General features: G+C 33.0%; 1 protein-coding gene and 1 long non-coding RNA gene across 3 annotated transcripts in view; both read right to left on the bottom strand.

The window, feature by feature from the left end:
- LOC147019613 (isthmin-like) overlaps positions 1-20,619 on the bottom strand; it is a 71,951-nt gene that overhangs the window by 35,420 nt on the left and 15,912 nt on the right. The gene's annotated exons all lie outside the window — the stretch shown is intronic.
- LOC147019614 (uncharacterized) overlaps positions 20,094-20,619 on the bottom strand; it is a 2,026-nt gene continuing 1,500 nt past the window's right edge. The window contains exons 2-3 of the long non-coding RNA XR_015062030.1: positions 20,536-20,593; positions 20,094-20,302 (exon numbers count right to left, since the gene is read on the bottom strand). This is a non-coding gene — a long non-coding RNA (uncharacterized LOC147019614). The remainder of the gene's footprint in view (positions 20,303-20,535; positions 20,594-20,619) is intronic.

Here is a 20,619-nt window from a genome sequence, read left to right as displayed (position 1 = left end):
GTGCTCAAAAGGCCATCTATGACTTGCGAGATTGGACCGTTTCTACATCAATAGTACCTTTTTAAATGTTGTGAGCAATATGAACATTATTCCGAGCGGCTTCTCAGACCATCACATGGTCGCACTTCGTATTCACCAACCAGTTCGGAATCGTGGTGCTGCCTACTGGACCTTCAACGCAAGCCTTTTGGATGACCAACTGTTTGTCGATGCCTTTGGTGTGTTCTGGAGAGCCTTGCTCCAACGTAAAACTTCCTTCCCCTGCCTTGGAAAATGGTGGGACAACGTCAAAGTGCAAATAAGATCCTTTTGCCAACAATATGGAGCCTACCACACCAAATATGACTCTGCCCTTCAATCCTTGCTTGCCAAAGAAATATTATATTTGCAGACCAACCTCTTGGCTTCAAATCATGAAAGAACCAACATCTTGCTGGCGAAGAAAAAAGCTCTTCTTTCTGGACTTTGTGCAAAGCAAGCCAGAGGAGCGCTGATTCGTCTCCGACTGGAGAATTTGTGTTACCTGGACACCTCCTCTAAGTTCTTTTTTGGACTGGAAGCTCAAACAAAGAGAAGTCAGCAGATAACTTCAGTAAGGACAAAGGAAGGGAGGATAACACACAATCAAAAAGATGTCAGAGCCTCACTCAGACACTACTTTCCTGAACTTTATCAAGCTCCGAAAATCGATAATAACACCTGGGGGTTGAACAGCTCACTCATTGAACCTATAAACATTTGTTCATTCTCAAATTCCTTCAATAGTTTAATTTTCTTTGCACAATAATCCCCATCTAAAATCTTGACAAACAAAACATTTGAATCTTTATATTTTTTAAGATACCCCTTTTGTGCCATTACGAAATGATAAACTTCTCTTAATGCTCTTGTTTGACCACCTCCTGAGCCACATATCATTTTGAGATTATAGTAAATTGTTTTTTCATTGTTCAATTCACCCTCTCATTTTCCCAAGGTCATCTGCCATCTGCTTGGAAATCTGCTAACATCACTGCCCTGCATAAAAAAGGTGCAAAAACAGATCCCTGTAACTACAGACCAATCAGCCTTCTCCCAATCATCAGCAAGGTTATGGAATCCATCATTGCTTCAGACATGAAATCCTTCCTCTTCTCCAATGGCTTGATTTCCAATCATCAATTTGGTTTCAGACCAGGTCACTCTACCCTAGATATGCTGCTACTGCTCTCCCATCAATGGATGGAGGTCCTCAATGCCAGACAGGAAATCCGAGCCGTATCCCTGGACATATCACGTGCTTTTGACACAGTCTGGCACCCTGCCCTACTCACCAAACTCTCTTCCCATGGTATTCAAGGCCATCTCCACTCATGGCTCGCAGACTTCCTCTCCTGTCGCAGTCAACGTGTGGCCCTAAATGGAGTTCTTTCATCCCCTCTTCCTGTGCAGGCTGGAGTTCCTCAAGGTAGCGTTCTGGGCCCTGTTCTTTTCTGGTTTTCATCAATGATCTCTCGGACTCTCTGGAAAATCCTCTATTTCTCTTTGCCGATGACTCCACCCTCTGCCGTACCATCTGTCATCCCTCAGACCGGCAAGCAGCAGCTTCTTCGCTCACTGCAGATCTGGATAAAATCACAAACTGGTCCAACACGTGGAACATGTCTTTCAATCCACACAAATCTCACACTCTCACTATGTCTCTTCGAAAGGACCGTTTACAAAACCCCCCATCCACTTTCTCAACAATCCTCTGGAAGAAGTCTTTTCTTTCAAGCTTCTGGGTCTCACTATCTGCCATGACCTTTCCTGGGAAAGTCACATTTCCAACCTCGCCTCAAAAGCCAGTCGCCGACTGGGAATCCTCCGTCGTGCAAAGTCCTTCCTCGGCCCTCTTGAGCTCCTGACTACTTACAAAGCTTTTGTCCGTAGCCTGATGGAGTACTGCTCTCCCCTCTGGGCTGGTGCTCCTGCCTCCCACCTTTCTCGACTTCACGCTGTCGAAACCAGGGCTTTTAAGATCATTGGCATCTCCCGCAATGAAGCTGAGTCTTTGGGCCTCTCACTCAATCACCGCAGGTTGGTCGGTGGTCTTTCTGTCTTCTACCGACTCCTCTCCAGCCTTGCCCCCCTGCTCTCTCTGCGATTTGTCCCAACCACATTTGCACAGGGCGCTCAAGGTCCGCCAACAACCCCTTCTGGTAAAACTACCAAAATCACGAATCACTGCTCATCTTCACTCTTTCATTCCTCTTTTTCCCGCCTTTGGAATAAACTTCCTCACTCTATTCTTTCCCATTCTTCCCTCCAGGCTTTCAAAACAGCTGTTCACCACCACCTCTTATCTTCCCCCATCCAAATCCTCGATCTTTTCTACCCCCGATAATCCACCCAAGCCCACTTCCTTCAATTCTCCTGCTTTCCTTCCTGAAAGTCCCTGTAATGTCCATCTTCTCCTCGCCATGTTCCCCGTCCCATCCCCATCCCTCTCCCTTCCACAGTTCACCTGTGTCTGTTCCCCAATGTTTTGTCCCTTCCACTCCCACCCCTCTTGTCTCATGCCTCCTTGCTGTGAGTTGTGTGTTAGCTCTCATACGAGCCTCGACCAAGGTATACAAAAAAAAAAAAAAAAAAAAAAAAAATTGATAACCATCAAAGTTTTCAGTCCATTCAAGGATATTTATTATTTTCTTTACATCCTCTAACTTATTGGTTTTTAAATTGATTCGCTTGTTTGTTTTATTTACCTTTGTTTAAGTTATTTTTTCAATAAGACTTATTTGATATTTTTCACATTCATTATGTTTTCCATTTATATACCAAGACTGAGATTTTCTCCACTCTTTAGTTTGATTAATACTTGGTTTGACCATTTATATATTGCGAAAAAACGCGGCGGTAGCCCTTAAAAAACCCTAACCCATCTTCCCATCGTTAAAACACAATCTATTTTATACACTCTATCATACAATATCCATATGGAACACAATCTATTCCATTATCTAAAATAAATCTCTTATCATCAAAGGCTCCTAATGCCTTTTTATTTACTTCTTCACTATATATATATGTTATGTTTATAACTTCTTATTGTATTCATTTTCCTATATTCTTCTTTCTTATTCATCAAACAATTATAATAATTTCTAAAAGTTATTGATTTCTTTATTACATATTTCTTTATTCCCTTTAACCTCTTATCAATCTGATCACCATACTTATAAGCATATGCCTTTGCTCTCAATCCAATAAACTCACTCATTACTTTTCCACCCAACTCATCCTTAAACTTACCAATAACCTTTTCATTCTTTTTGGAAAATAACTTGCTCTTCTTGCTGAAATTACTTGTATCATATACTCCAATATTTTTCTTCATATCTTTATAAACATCATCAGTTTTTATATCTCGGATAAAACTATCAGTGTCCATATACAACAATGAAACATTTTCACCATACTCTTTCTTTAAGTCATTATACAAATAATCATACATCAATATCTTTGATAAATCAAGAACTGCTGTTCCAATATAAATTGGTTTATCCATTACAATACTTTCCTTTTTCATATGAATTGCAGAAAAGTTCTCTGAAAAAACCTCTTCTCTCTCAAAACTTGGTTTATTTATCAATCTCGAAGCTTCTTTCCAAGATGTTGCGAATCTAATGTTTTGCCTGTTTCTAACATTTTCCATAGTCTTTCCAAATACAGCATTATTCATTAATTTATAAAAGTCCCCTTCAAATTTTACTTTTGTATTTGCTCTCATATCTGTATTGAATTGAATATACTTTTTCACCCAAGGACTTTGTTTATATTTTAAAACTCTATGAATTTTAGCTACTCTCAATCCTTCTCTCAAAAACTGTTTTAAGCTTCTCTGATGCAAAACATATCCCTCTTTATCATAGAATGTTGTTAATAACTTTTCTGTTGATTTACCTTTAATATTAAAACTTTTATGATAATCACTGAACCATTCTTTCTTTGGGGTTTCTTTCTCACATGCAAAAGGAAGATCTTTATGCTTATTATGAAGATCACTCGGGTACCTCAAATCAACTTCAAAATAATAACCTTCTTCTTCGTCATTCAATTCCTCTTGAGAAGAAATAACAATATTCATCAAAGCCTTTTCATAATCCTTTTCTTCCACCCACTCTAATTTACCATAAGGCAGAGATTGAGACATTGCCCATCCATACAAATTATTAGCATCAAAATACATCAAATAATTACTATCTTTTTCACTATCATAATTTGGAAGATATTTATTATTTGCTTTAGCATATCTTTTTGAACATACTTGTGATATTCCACCTCTCTTGGACTTCTCAATCATCAAAAGCATATCAACATCACTGATTAAATCTATATCTTGTTTTGTCATTTTCAACATTGCACTCCAAGCTAAACCAGGAGCTGTGAAATAGTGGGCAGGATCTAATCCATAACAATTTTTATTATGACAGAGTGATCTAAAAGCTTCAAACACATCAGCTAACAATAAAACATCTGTTTTTAGATATAAATCATGATATTCTCCAAGGTTCTTTATCTTAAATATTTTCCATATTTCTTGTGCGTGTTTATATTCCTTATCACTTATCTCTTCTTCATAAAGGTTATTTTAGAAACTTTCTTTTGAAGGAAGTTGTGTTTCTTTAAATCTCATAAATGAATCCATATAATCATTAGGATAAATTCCCTTACTTGTAAGAATTTTCTCTTTACTTTGAATTTCATTCCTTGCTTGAATTTCCTCTCTCGTAAGAATTCCTTCTTTAATCAGAATTTCATCTTTAATCAGAATTTCCTCTTTAGTTAGAATTTCATTCATTGTTCGAATTTTCTTTATAATTAGAATTTCATCTTCAGTTAGAATTTCTTCATTAATTTCCTCATTAATTAGAATTTCCTCTTTACTTTGAATTCTCTCTTTAATCTGAATTTCCTCTTTAGTTAGAATTTCCTCTTTTGGAAAGAATGAATTAAGATTTGGAAAAGAGTCCGTGGAGCTTAGATTTGATGCGAGGTAGGCTAGTGGTGTTAGTAGTAGGGTGAATATACTGATTCTGGCTCACTTTTCCCCATGTAAATGAATGGGGGATTTTCAGCGATTCCCTTTTTTTTTCCCTAAAAATAAACCTCCTTTTTATCCCAAGGTATATTTATTTGTCTCCCCTTTTAACCTAGGGGCTCTCTATTCAAATAACCCATACAACAAGATAAAGATTTGTTAAAGGTGATTCTAAAGAAATATCTGAAACGTCTAAGCCTCGGGACACTCTTTATCAAATAACCGATGCATATTGTTTAGCTCACTCATTGAACCTATAAAGATTTGTTCATTCTCAAATTCCTTCAATAGTTTAATTTTCTTTGCACAATAATCCCCATCTAAAATATTGAAAAACAAAACATTTGAATCTTTATATTTTTTAAGATACCCCTTTTGTGCTATTACGAAATGATAAACTTCTCTTAATGCTCTTGTTTGACCACCTCCTGAGCCACATATCATTTTGAGATTATAGTAAATTGTTTTTTCATTGTTCAATTGATAACCATCAAAGTTTTCAGTCCATTCAAGGATATTCATTTTTTTCTTTACATCCTCTAACTTACTAGTTTTTAAATTGATTCGCTTATTTGTTTTATTTACCTTTGTTTTAGTTATTTTTTCAATAAGACTTATTTGATATTTTTCACATTCATTATGTTTTCCATTTATATACCAAGACTGAGATTTTCTCCACTCTTTAGTTTGATTAATACTTGGTTTAACCATTTATATATTGCGAAAAAATGCGGCGGTAGCCCTTAAAAAACCCTAACCCATCTTCCCATTGTTAAAACACAATCTATTCTATTCACTCTATCATACAATATCCATATGGAACACAATCTATTCCATTATCTAAAATAAATCTCTTATCATCAAAGGCTCCTAATGCCTTTTTATTTACTTCTTCACTATATATGTTATGTTTATAACTTCTTATTGTATTCATTTTCCTATATTCTTCTTTCTTATTCATCAAACAATTATAATAATTTCTAAAAGTTATTGATTTCTTTATTACATATTTCTTTATTCCCTTTAACCTCTTATCAATCTGATCACCATACTTATAAGCATATGCCTTTGCTCTCAATCCAATAAACTCACTCATTACTTTTCCACCCAACTCATCCTTAAACTTACCAATAACCTTTTCATTCTTTTTGGAAAATAACTCACTCTTCTTGCTGAAATTACTTGTATCATATACTCCAATATTTTTCTTCATATCTTCATAAACATCTTCAGTTTTTATATCTAGGATAAAACTATCAGTGTCCATATACAACAATGAAACATTTTCACCATACTCTTTCTTTAAGTCATTATACAAATAATCATACATCAATATCTTTGATAAATCAAGAACTGCTGTTCCAATATAAATTGGTTTATCCATTACAATACTTTCCTTTTTCATATGAATTGCAGAAAAGTTCTCTGAAAAAACCTCTTCTCTCTCAAAACTTGGTTTATTTATCAATCTCGAAGCTTCTTTCCAAGATGTTGCGAATCTAATGTTTTGCCTGTTTCTAACATTTTCCATAGTCTTTCCAAATACAGCATTATTCATTAATTTATAAAAGTCCCCTTCAAATTTTACTTTTGTATTTGCTCTCATATCTGTATTGAATTGAATATACTTTTTCACCCAAGGACTTTGTTTAAATTTTAAAACTCTATGAATTTTAGCTACTCTCAATCCTTCTCTCAAAAACTGTTTTAAGCTTCTCTGATGCAAAACATATCCCTCTTTATCATAGAATGTTGTTAATAACTTTTCTGTTGATTTACCTTTAATATTAAAACTTTTATGATAATCACTGAACCATTCTTTCTTTGGGGTTTCTTTCTCACATGCAAAAGGAAGATCTTTATGCTTATTATGAAGATCACTCGGGTACCTCAAATCAACTTCAAAATAATAACCTTCTTCTTCGTCATTCAATTCCTCTTGAGAAGAAATAACAATATTCATCAAAGCCTTTTCATAATCCTTTTCTTCCACCCACTCTAATTTACCATAAGGCAGAGATTGAGACATTGCCCATCCATACAAATTATTAGCATCAAAATACATCAAATAATTACTATCTTTTTCACGATCATAATTTGGAAGATATTTATTATTTGCTTAAGCATATCTTTTTTGAACATACTTGTGATATTCCACCTCTCTTGGACTTCTCAATCATCAAAAGCATATCAACATCACTGATTAAATCTATATCTTGTTTTGTCATTTTCAACATTGCACTCCAAGCTAAACCAGGAGCTGTGAAATAGTGGGCAGGATCTAATCCATAACAATTTTTATTATGACAGAGTGATCTAAAAGCTTCAAACACATCAGCTAACAATAAAACATCTGTTTTTAGATATAAATCATGATATTCTCCAAGGTTCTTTATCTTAAATATTTTCCATATTTCTTGTGCGTGTTTATATTCCTTATCACTTATCTCTTCTTCATAAAGGTTATTTTAGAAACTTTCTTTTGAAGGAAGTTGTGTTTCTTCAAATCTCATAAATGAATCCATATAATCATAAGGATAAATTCCCTTACTTGTAAGAATTTTCTCTTTACTTTGAATTTCATTCCTTGTTTGAATTTCCTCTCTCGTAAGAATTCCTTCTTTAATCAGAATTTCATCTTTAATCAGAATTTCCTCTTTGGTTAGAATTTCATTCATTGTTCGAATTTTCTTTATAATTAGAATTTCATCTTCAGTTAGAATTTCTTCATTAATTAGAGTTTCCTCTTTACTTTGAATTCTCTCTTTAATCTGAATTTCCTCTTTACTTTGAATTCTCTCTTTAATCTGAATTTCCTCTTTGGTGAGAATTTCCTCTTTTGGAAAGAATGAATTAAGATTTGGAAAAGAGTCCGTGGAGCTTAGATTTGATGCGAGGTAGGCTAATGGTGTTCCCATAAACTTGTAAGAATCTAGAAACCTAATACGAGTTAAAGGTTTTGTGAATATCATTTTTGTAAATGAAATATACTTTTGACTTGTGTTTGTTATGGCAGAAATATTCCCTGGTGTTTTTGAAAGTTCATTTATAAATAGATGTCTATCATAGTTGGCGCTGTTGTGAAGAAAGACTGGAATAAAAGAAGGTAATTTATAATTAAGATTACAACAGGAATGAGCGGGACCTCTATATTTACCAGTAAGATGACAATGATCCCTAACTTTAGACTCCTTAATTTCCCCCTCACAAATATGACAGATATTGTTCTTTCTAAATTCTAATTTTTCTTCTTTGGTTAATTTCATCGGTTCATTTGTTTCTTTCATTAATTTAGTTAGTCTTATACAATCCTTTTCTAATCGTTTTACAAACTCTTGTGAAGCATTTTTTCCACTATAATGTTCAAGTTTATTATACTTTTCTCCAACAGATGATTTGATATAATAACAGAAACCACAAGGAATATGTTTTTGATATTTATTTGTATATGGTTCTTTTGGATTAGGAGAAGCAGTATTTATCTTTTTTAGGATACATTCAAAATCAGCGTATATCACAAATGGGTGCATGATAGATTTATTATAATCTTCAAAAGAAATCTTTTCACCAGGTTTAGGCATTGTAATTACAGCTGATTTATGATTACTACAATATTTTGAATGTTGTTCTAATCGTTCTTTTGTATGAAATGAATTAAGACATCGCTTACAAGGATATATTTTGTTTGCTGTTCTGAATACCTGAGAAGAGATTAATCTTGATAAATTATTGATGTATGTGTAATGTGAATTCTTTCCAACACTAAAATATAAAAGATCAATGTGTGTTTCTTCATTTTTATAGTTGTTTGAAATTTTTAATATTTGAACTTTGTTTGTATCCGTTAATCCATATACATTAATAGAAAGATTATTCTTTTTCTCAAATTTAGGAATATCTGTTAGTGGCATTGGGAATTTAAAATCTTTAATGTTCAAGGTATTCTCATATTTCATATATTGTTTTACTCTTTCTGAATTACATTTTGGTGGATGAAAGTGAGCAAGAACAGACCAGAGAAAACATTTATTATCATTGTTCTTGATATTAACAACTGCCTTCTTTAGTTTTATTTCTTTTGGTAATTCAATATAAGAAGAAGCTTTCAGAGGGTTTGATTTTAGAATGTGTATATCTAAAAAGATGATTTTTTTTTAATATGGAATCCACTTCCTACCACTGTATTATCAACATCCTCCTCTTGTCTTGATAGTTCTTCACAAACCCCACTATTCAAAAAATCTTGAAATGATGTTATAAAATGAAGATCTGTTCTCATATAAGGAGTATGTTCTTCATCTTGTCTTTTCATATTCATTTTCACTCCCATATAAAACTTTAAAGTTTTCATTTCTTTTAATATCTTTTTAATAAATTTTTCAACATCAGGTTTCACTATTTCAATTGATTCAGCTATTGATGATGGACCGGGTTCTCCAAATTGAAAAATCCTTGTTTTTATATGTCCTTTAAATGCCCCATCAGTGTTTTCAATATAATAGTCTCCCTTTACTTTAAACTCATTTTTCTTGTGTTTTTGTGATTGAAGATGTCTATTATAACTACTCTTCAAAACATCCTTTGAACAGATATCACAATGTTTTCTTTCCAACTCAAGAGGAGATATTTGATGAAACAGATTAAATGTGTGTTTGTTGGTTCGGAGGTGTTTTCTATAATGTTTATATTTGTGATTACAAACATCGCAGTATGTTGTATTCACCATATTTATATAATAAATCTTTGCTTAAACTAAAATTTTCTTGATGAAAATTTCGTTTATTTTACAGGTGAATCTGTGCTTAAAACCATTTTATCCTCCAACTTTTTCACTTAATAAATACAATGTTTCAAGACACAAAAGACAAGTTTCAATCAATCTCTTCATTTGTTAAAGATACTGAGAAATATGTCAAGGATGTAAAATTGAACAAAGATAAATATAACAACTATTGGATAAAAACAATTATGGTAAATAACATGAGTTCTTCAATTTCCTTCAGTGGAAGGGCTTTTAGTATACCTGGTAGAACATCAATTAAAGTATCTCTAACAAAAGTTTCTCCTCTCCTTCTAGTAATATATTCAAAACTAGAAAAAGCAATGAAACAAGAAAAAGTATCAAAAAACAAAAACCTTATGGATGAAGCTTTAGAAAGAAAAGATAAGACCATCTGTAATATGCAAGGAGAAATTTGTATTTTTTTCAACAACCCCAAAGATGTAAATCCTGATGAAATAAAGGATGTTAATATATCAGGTGAAATGACATTTCGTTCAATAGTAATTAACGATCATTTTAAAATCACCTTTAATGTAAAAAATGTTGTCGTTGAATCTGATAATGAAAAAAAGTATATCGATATCGATGGTAATATTATTAAATATGAGTCAATATACAACTGAAAGTATAGATGAATTTCAGTTTAAGTAAAGTTTTACTTTATAAATATGCTAGACTTTCCTGATTCTCCATATGACAAATTTGAGAATTGTCCTGCATGTGAAAGACGGGGATTAAACACAGAGTCAAAAGCCTATAAACAATGTATATTCTGTGATTATCTTCTAATTAATGATAATAAAAAATATAAAAAGGAAAATAATTCTTTTAGATTTACACCAAAAATGAATTACTTTACAAGATTGATTAGAGAAATGAATGTAAAGTATGAGGGTGATAACACACCTTTCCTTACAAGGGAAGAAACTGAACGTATAAGAGAAATGTTCAAAGGATTGTTGTTATATATTATTCATGGATGTAATTTTCAGGGAAATATCAACACAAGATATTGTATAAATAAAATAATGGATTATCTTGAAATTAAACCTGAACTTAGGATAAAATATAGAGTTTCTAAAAAAGCCAATAATAAATTAAATAACCTGTTTTTCAAATATATAAATGAATGATTTTTTACCTATTTGGGAAAATAAGATAAAATTTAACAACCATAAAAATCTCCCAAATTCATTAAGATGTCTCATAGTTGGTTCAAGTGGATGTGGAAAAACCTGCTTACTTTTAAAAATGCTCCTCACTCCCAACTTTTTAGATTATGATAATTTAATAATTTTCACAAAGTCGAGTTTTCAACCAGAGTATCAACTACTCACAAGGTTTTAATGCTGGTCTTCAAAAAGAAGATAGAATTGGTTTATTTAAACGTCAAAAAAACCCAGATGATTATAAAACATTGAAGATATAATTCAACTATTTTGTGATACACAGAGATGTAAAAAGAAATCAAATCCTATAACTTGTATTCTTAGTGATAATACGGATGATATACCGTCTTCCCAAGATTTGGATAAATCAAAAAAGAACCTTGTTATCTTTGATGATTGTGTTAATGAGAGAAACCAAACGGTAATGGACAGCTACTACACAAGAGGGAGACATTCTTCTGGTAATTGTATTTATCTTAGTCAATCGTACTTTCAACTTCCTCGTCGTTCCATCAGAAACAATGCTAATACTTTTATTTTATTCAAGTTAAATTCAATAGATATCAATAATTTTTGGAGAGATAATTGTTCGACATTATGTAGTAAAAATAAATTTGAGGATTACATGAAGCACACAACTGAAAAATATAAATATATTGTTGTGAAACAAGATGAGATATTAAGGGATATATTTTTTGTTTTATAAACAATTACATATATAAATGACAACTATTATTATAAATCTTGTGGGTAAATCTGCTTCTGGAAAAAACTTTCATAAATCAAGGTTCTTGTGTAGTACAAATGAGAATATTGTAAATTTACTTAAAAAACACCCCGTGATACGCATTATCAACAACAACTAGAGCAATAAGACCGGGAGAAGTAAAAGGTGAAGATTATCACTATATTTCAGTGGAGGAACATATGCGATTGAGGAATGAAGGACAAATATTTGAGGAGGTTTCTCTTGGTACAACAAAATATTCACATTGTAAGAGTGAGTGAAGGAAACTAAAATCTGGTGGTGTTGGGATATTAGAAACTAATCCAGAAGGAACGAGACAAATTATTAAATATCTGAGCGGAGTGAAGATTTTATCATTCGGTTTTGATGTTGATGAAGAAACTCAACGCAAACCTATGAAAAGCAGAGATGCAAGTATTAGTGAAGAAGAAATTACAACTCGCATTAATGTTAATAAAGAATTTGATGAAATATTTAAAGAAAAGGATTTATTTGAACACATCTACTTGAATGATGAAGAAAAGGAAAATTTCCCTGTTGATCTTTACAATTCATTAAATGATATTTTACAATAAATAAATGGATGCAAAAGAAAGAGCAAGAAGATTTAAGGAACATCAAGAGTTGGTTTCAAAAGTTGTAAAACAACAGGAAGACATAAAGAAGAAACGCAGACAGAAACTAACGGGCGAAAAAGCATTTGAAAGAAAACAAGAGAAATTTTTAAACCACTTTTAAAAACTTCCCAAGAAAAAATGAAAGATGTTTCCACAGTTCCCACAGTAGAATATACTCCTAAAAAACTTAAAATGTTAAAAAGATTTTGATCAAATGACGGAGGAAGAATTAGAGCATTTAGGAGAATTAGAATATGATGATGAAGGTTTATTTCAACAACTGGAAGAGATTAATCAACCCCCTGATTATATTGTGAATGCTGTTCAAAACAATGAATATTCAGCGGATTCAAAAACCAAAGCAGGACTCATTCCAACAGAACAACCAGCAATATTTCATCTTGTTCAAGAAAAGGTATTGATATTTAATGATGAATTAAGGTTCTTGGGTTCTGCTCAACCCCCTGTTAAACTAACTCCGAGATTAATGTTTCTTCTCACAAAAGATGGAACACAAGGTTCAACTGTGAGGGATGAATCAAAGTATATTGATAAACCATTGGATATGGAAAATAATGATGATAGAGTGTATATTGATCTGCTGAACACTCTAAATTATAAGGTTATTCTTTCTGGTAAAAGTAGGAAGAATGAGAAGGAGAAACACATTATTCAGGCTTTAAGTATCCTTGGTTCAGGTGTTAGTTTTCTTCCAAATGACCCATCGCAATTAGTTAATAGACTGTTATTGTTGTTAGGCAGTAAGAAGGCTGGAAATAACAATTGTTTTAATGAAGCATCAGCCATTTTCGACCAGTTGATGAACATGAAAATAATTAATAAATCTCAATATAAAGACATTTTATCTCATATTAAATAAGATGAGAAGCACAATCCTTAGTTTCAATTTCACAACAAGCGACCACACATCTTCATTCCCATACCCACTACAACTTAACACAACAAAAGAATATGAGGCATCTTTATTGTCCATGTAAACTTATAATACCTTATTTAATATAAGTGAGAAAAATGACAAGTTTAGTTATAATCTGGGAAGTGGATACAAAACGATAACAGTCTCACCCGGAGCATATGAGATTTCTCAAATATCTTCCGAAATTGCTCGTCTTATGAAAGAACAGGGTGATGAACCAAAAAATATTGTTATAAACATTCAAAAACATACTTCAAAATCAACAATTAAAGTTAAAAATAACTACAAGGTTGATTTCACAATTGATAATTCATTTCGAGAGTTATTGGGTTTCTCCTCAAAAAGATTGAAACTAATGGGACGTTTTACAGTGATAATGTCATTCAAATATCCTCAGGAATAAATTCAGTGTTAATTCACTGTGATTTGATTGATGGTGCTTATAATGATGGAAAAAAAACAAATACAATATTTTCATTCAGCGCATACTCAACCCCAATTGGTTATAAATTCAATATGGAACCCAAAAATTTGGTTTATCTACCTGTGTCAGGAAAAACCATACACAGAGTAAATTTTAGGATAACCGACCAAGATAATCGTGTGATTTCTTTTAATGGAGAAGTTATATCCATCAGAATTCACCTACGTGAAGTTTTCCAATAAATAAATACGATGGTTATTGTGAGGAAACACGAGTTGGGAAAATATAAAATAATTACAGGGGATGGGATGTTCCTTTCTCCATACTACAAGGGTGAAGGTATGTATCTTGGTAGAGGATACTATAAACCTAAGAGACAAAGGGGTGTTGGACATCAATTTAGAGGAGATGGGATAATTGATACTATAATGGGTATTGGTTCAACTATTCTTAAACATAAAGATCTAATTGGTTCAACTGCTTCTGCTGTGGGAAATGTAGCAGGTGCTGTAAAGAGTATAAAAGATGCTCAGAAGGAATCTCATAAATTACAAGCAATAAAAGAAATTAAGAAAGGCAAAACTCAGTTGTCCCCCCAAGAACGACAGAAAATAATTCAAATACTTGATCAGGGTTTCAAAAGTTTTAACATTTTTTTTCCTAAATAAATACAAGTATGGAAGCAATTGATAGTATCTATGATTTGGATGATACTATTATTATCTCAAACTCCACTAAAAAAGAAGATTACTTCAAGGTAAATGCAATAACTGGAACAGACTGGAATACGAATGGTACAAAAAGTTTTGAAATAAATAATCAACAAACCTATTTGAATCTCTCCGAAAGTTTATTGTTGTGTAAATTTAAATTCACTAAGGCTGGGAATAACACAAACGCTACACTTGTAAATGATTTCTTCTGGAAAATGTTTGATAGTGTGCGTTTGTATATTGGAACACAAGAAGTTGAAGCGGTTGATTATGTCTCTGCTGTATCTGAAATGATGAAATTTACACTCTATACATTGTGATAGAATGGGAAAGGGGTCTGTCGAAGGTTTTATTCCTGATATGTCAACGGGAACAAACACAGACCCTGGATATACTCAAAGGAAAGGAATGTATAATGATGATACAAAAGCAGAAAATAGTTTTACTGTGGCAGTTCCTCTTAAAGGTATATTTGGATTTTGTGATCATGATAAAGTTCTGTATGGTCTTAAAATTAGATTTCAACTACAAAGGAATGATAATGAAAATCGATTGCTTTTTGGTGTTGGTCGTGCTTTTGGTGATCAGAATAAATTTGTAATTGAGATGAGTTGGTATATCAGTGAATATACTCCTAATCTTAAAACAGAAGAGATGCTGAATCGAAGACTTAACTCAAAGATACCACTCAGTGTATCATACCTCAAAAGAAGATGTCAACACGTTAAACTCAACCAAACTACTTACACGTGGAATTTAGGTGTTCTGGAAGGAAAGCCACGATATCTGTGGATGATTTTTAAAAAGCCAGATGGTGATACTGCGACTGATAAGAATAATGCATTGAGTGATAATGCTCAGGTGAAACAACTTCGCATTTCTCTAGATGGAACATTTTATCCACGAGATAGATTGGAAATTAATTGGGAAAAAAATGATTTTGCTGAAGCATACAAGTCTTACCAAAAGGTGTGTGAAAGTAATGGAAATAAAGAACCTATTTTGGATATGACAGCATTTAAAAGTTTGTATACAATCTATGCGTTTGACCTGAGCGCTCAAAAGGAAACTATAAAGTCTAATCGAGTGGATACTTCCCTATACATTGAAAGAGGAGAGAGTGAAGAAGTTGATACATATTGTTTGCTTTTGGAAGAAACAGAATTGCAGATTAATACAGATAATGGTGTGATGATTAGTCTCACATAATTTTTGTTAAATAAATGAGTGGCAAAGTACCAACTGGGGTATATGTTAATCAAATCAATCTTCATAAACTATCATCTTGTGTTCAAAATCAAAAGCCTTGTACCATTAACGTTAATACAATTCAGAGAAAAGGAGCAGTAAGAATTGATGTTTTGCTCACAAGAGAACAGGTTAAAATCTTGAATGACACTGGCTCACTTAAAATTAAAATGACAAAACCAATGTTGAAAAAATATTCAATAAGAGAGACGAGTGGAGGATTTCTCCCATTTCTAATTCCTTTATTTGCTGGTTTAAGTGCGGTTGGAGCATTGACGGGTGGTATTTCAACAGCGGTGAAAACTGCCAACGAAAGGAAGGCTCAACTCCAGGCTCAAAAAGAATTGGAAAGACATAACAAAGAGTTGGAGAAACAAATTAGTGGAAGTGGTGTAATTGTAAATTTTGCTGAAAAACTTGAGGGTCTGCCTGATAAAGCGAGATTGTTAGTTGGAGATATGCTTTCTTCTATAGCACAAGCAGGTGTAAAATTAACGAAAAGAGGTAATGGATTATATCTTTCTAATAAATAAATGAGCATTGATGAGTGGTTGAAAGAATTTGGAAAGAATACAACATCAAATTTACAACTTGTTAAATATTGTAAGAAATTAAAAATTCATAATGTGGTTATTTGTATGAGAGATGAATTAACAAATGTGCCGAAACATACAAAGAATATTATTATGAACTTAGAAGATAATAATGGGAACGGTTCTCATTGGGTTTGTATTTTTAATAGTCAAGACAAATATTATTTTGATAGTTTTGGTCTTCCACCACCTGTTGAAGTCATAAAATTCTTACAGAATGGTGTTTATCAAACATTTCAAGTCCAAGAATTAAATTCCAAGTGTTTTGGTCAATTATGTCTATATGTGTTATTTCAACTCAACAAAAATAAAAAATTTTATGATATTATTTTTAATCTAATATAAATGACTTATGCTGGTAAAGATGGTTCTATCTTTGGTGTATCTCAAGAACTGGATATTGATTTATCAAATTATTACACAAAGGCACAGGCTGAACGACATAAATATAATATAACCAAAAATATTAACATGAAAAATGCTTATAAATTGAAAAATTATCCAAGCCCGACTGACGCGAATGACTTGGTGAGATTAAGCGATTTATCACAATATATATATATCCTTAAATAAAACAGCCGTGTATTCCAAAGATACAGAAGTGTTGATATTATCTCCAGGTCATACAGAATTCACAGTTCGAATTAAAATAAATTTTTATAAAGAAGGGCGTATCGTTTGCATGAGGATAGAACAATGGGGGTATGATATGAATGATTTAGGGTATAATTGTTCATTTAAAATTAACCTCGAAGACCTGGAACAATTAAATCAGTCTCGTAAGGAAGAATATTATCCACTTGGTATCGAGAATGAGTTTTGTGGGTCCACGATTAGTAAACAACAAATAAAAGAATTTAATAAGGGTAAATATAATAATGGTTTTGCCCTTGTTTATCTCATGAAAACAGAAAAAACAGGATTATATATAATAAGTAAGGAAATACAAAATGATTTAACTATGGGAAGATGGGGAGGTGTTTCGTGCCATAATATTATTCTAACATATATTTCTAATACATAAATGACAGCAAGAAGGCTTCAAGAAAATTATCATTTCTGTGTCCAAGCATACTTTCAAGAAAAGGGTATTCGGTATTTTAATAAATATGTTCTACAACATAAGAATTAGGTATTTTCAATAAAAGATTGGCATTATGCTGATGTTGATAAACCGACAACTTTAGATTTAATTAGAATGTTAAATAATGAAAAAATTATAAAGTTAAGAAAAGGTAAGGCTCTTTTAGAAATTCAAAAGAAATTTTATTGGTTTCCTGTTGTAAAAAAAATTATTTTGGATACAGGAATAACAAGAAATCCTGATGAATATATGTATAATATTCTATGGGGTGTAAACGATTCAAGGATAGTAAGGGATGAGGAAGGAGTTGAAGAAGAGAGGGAAGAGGAGGAAAAGGAAAAGAGAGAGAAGGAGGAGAGGGAGAAGAAAGAGAGAAGAGAGAGAAGGAGGAGAGGGAGGAAAGAGAGTGGATGAATAAATATCAAAATATGGAAACCAGTGAGATTCAAAAAAGATTGGTGGTATTACAGAAAATAACTCAACCCATCAAGGAGGAAAACAAAGAATTGACAAGTCTATTTGCAATACTTTCGACAAGAATATTGGCATCGACAAGATATTCATTTTAATTCAAGTTTTTCATTTTTTTTTTTTTTCTTAAATAAATGGAGGAGAGAGTGAAGGCATTTCTCAGGATTCTTTATGTTTTAAAAATTAAGATTCAAATGTGCATGTAGGAAACTAAAAAGGTTTTTGCACTCTGCAGGAATTTTTCTCATAAACAAATGAGTTATTGTCTCAAATGTAAAAAGAAAACTAATACTAAAAATATTTCGTATATTAAAAGTAAAAATAACAGGGTTATACAAAAAGGTATATGTTCGGTGTGTGGTTCAAAAAAAAATCAATTTATCTCCAAACACAAACTCGGAGGAGATATACAAAAGTTTTTATCAGGAAGTAAATTTACAACTACTGGAATACCAGGGGAATTACATCTACCAGGGTATTCTTTCTGTGGTCCAGGCACAAACTTGGATAAAAGATTAGATGAGGCAGACAATCCTAAATCCTGGAGTCAGCCTATCAATAGAGTTGATGAAGTGTGCATGAGACACGATATTGATTATGGGAATACCACAACGTTGGAAGAAAAGCATGAAGCCGATAGAGAAATGTTGTATAATTTGTCTCTGATACAAAATCCAACCTTGAGAGAAAAAGTTGATCGGTTCATTGTGAAGAAGATGATCAGTGCTAAATTGAAACTTGGACTTGGAAATTCAAAAAACTTATAGGCTCTAATGATGCCATTAAGACTGAAGAGCAATTAGCTGATGAATTACATAAACCAATATTCACAAAGTTTCAGAGAAGGAAAGTTTATTCCAAGGAAGTTGATTATATCTGGTCTGCTGATTTGATTGAACTCAATAATGATAAGGGGTACAAGTATGCTTTAACCGTTATTGATTTGAGGAGTAGATATGCGTGGGTTGTCCCTTTAAAAAACAAAACAGGTAATACTCTTATGTTAGCCTTTCAACAGATATTTAATAAAAGTAAGAGAAAACCTAAAAAATTGTGGACTGATGAGGGTAGAGAGTTTTAAAACAAGGTATTTATGAATTTTCTAAAAAATAACAGTATTACATTATACAGTACCTTTAATGAAGAGAAGGCAGTTGTTGTTGAACGTTTTAATCGTACCTTAAAAGAGAGACTATATAAAAAATTCACACAACTCAGTTCACAACAATGGTCATCTTTTATTCAAGATATTGTGGATAAGTACAATGACACGATTCACACGTCAACAAATATGAAGCCATCAGAAACATTTACAAAATTAAAATATGAAAAAGAGATTAATGTCAGAAAACCTAAGTTCAAAGTTGGTGATATCATAAGAATATATAGGTGGAAATCTCATTTTGAAAAGGGTTTTACTAAACGATGGACGAAAGAACTTTTTAAAATTGTTGATGTAATAGATATGGTTCCTTGGACTTATAAAATATATGATTTGGAAGGGGAAGAGATTTTAGGTTCATTTTATTCACAGGAATTACAAAAGACAAAGATAAATTGAAATTTTTTGACTCCGCCCCTTTTGGACTCCACCCACACAAGCCCCGCCCACACAAACCCCACACAAACCCCACACAAGCTCCACACAAACCCCTCACAAGCTCCAATAAATTGAAATTTTTTGACTCCGCCCCTTTTTGACTCCGCCCACACACGCCCCTCCCACACAAACCCCACACAAACCCCACCACACACAAACCCCACACAAGCTCCACACAAGCTCCACACAAAAACTCCACACAAGCTCCACACACACAAACCCCACACAAGCTCCACCCATATTCATCATATTCACATAATTAGTGATTAGTTAATTAGTTCCCCACACACAACATGTTTATTTAATTAAAAAATTATCCACCCATCCACACAAGCTCCACTCATCCACCCATCCCCCCATCTCTCCACCCATCCATTTATCCACACAAACCTCATCCACATAAGCTCCACCGAAGCTCTGCCCACATAAACCCTACCCACACAAGCTCCACCCACATAAACCCTGCCCACATAAACCCCTCCCACCGAAGCCCCGCCCACACAAGCCCTGCCCACACAAGCCCCGCCCACACAAGCCCGACCCCCCTCATGCCCCCCTGTGCGCCCCCACCTTTGACCCACCACCTCCCTCATCCCACCCCCACCCTTCCCCACACACACACACATGGGGAGGGGAGGGATGGGATGAGGGGGTGATGGGTCATTGGGGGAGCGCACCTACCCTCCCTTCATGTCTTAATCCTTTTTTTGAAATTTAAAATCAAGTAACTGTAAACAAAACAAATATAATTTATTAAAATTGAAAATATTAAATATTCATTTGCGAGAATGTATAATCTTTCCCAGCAATCTTCTTCAGATGTCTTGTGATTTCGAAACTCAGACACCATATTCTGTTTTGAAACAAAAAGTGGATAATAATTAGGTTTTATAAAGATAATTACATGGTAATATGAGTAAGCCTCGTTGACCACTGAATTAACACACCAGGAGCCTGTCATCCTTTCAAGGTCAATAAAATGAATTCCAGTGTACTGACAAAACCGCGTCCAAACTAATGATGCAACCAACATAAGACGACATTCTAAAGAGAGAGTGATATTTATAATAATTCAGAAACATTTACCTCCAGAAAATCATGTGTTGTACAAGATTGCTTCAACAGCTGATGTTGTGTGATAGTGCTGAAAAAAAAAATTAAAAAAAATAA

This window comes from Eptatretus burgeri, chromosome 9, assembly GCF_056783735.1.
Source record: "Eptatretus burgeri isolate ZD-2024b chromosome 9, Ebu_testis_v1, whole genome shotgun sequence".
Taxonomy (NCBI): domain Eukaryota; kingdom Metazoa; phylum Chordata; class Myxini; order Myxiniformes; family Myxinidae; genus Eptatretus; species Eptatretus burgeri.
The sequence above is the reverse complement of the archived record's forward strand: the minus strand, read 5'-3'. Positions and strand labels throughout refer to the sequence as shown.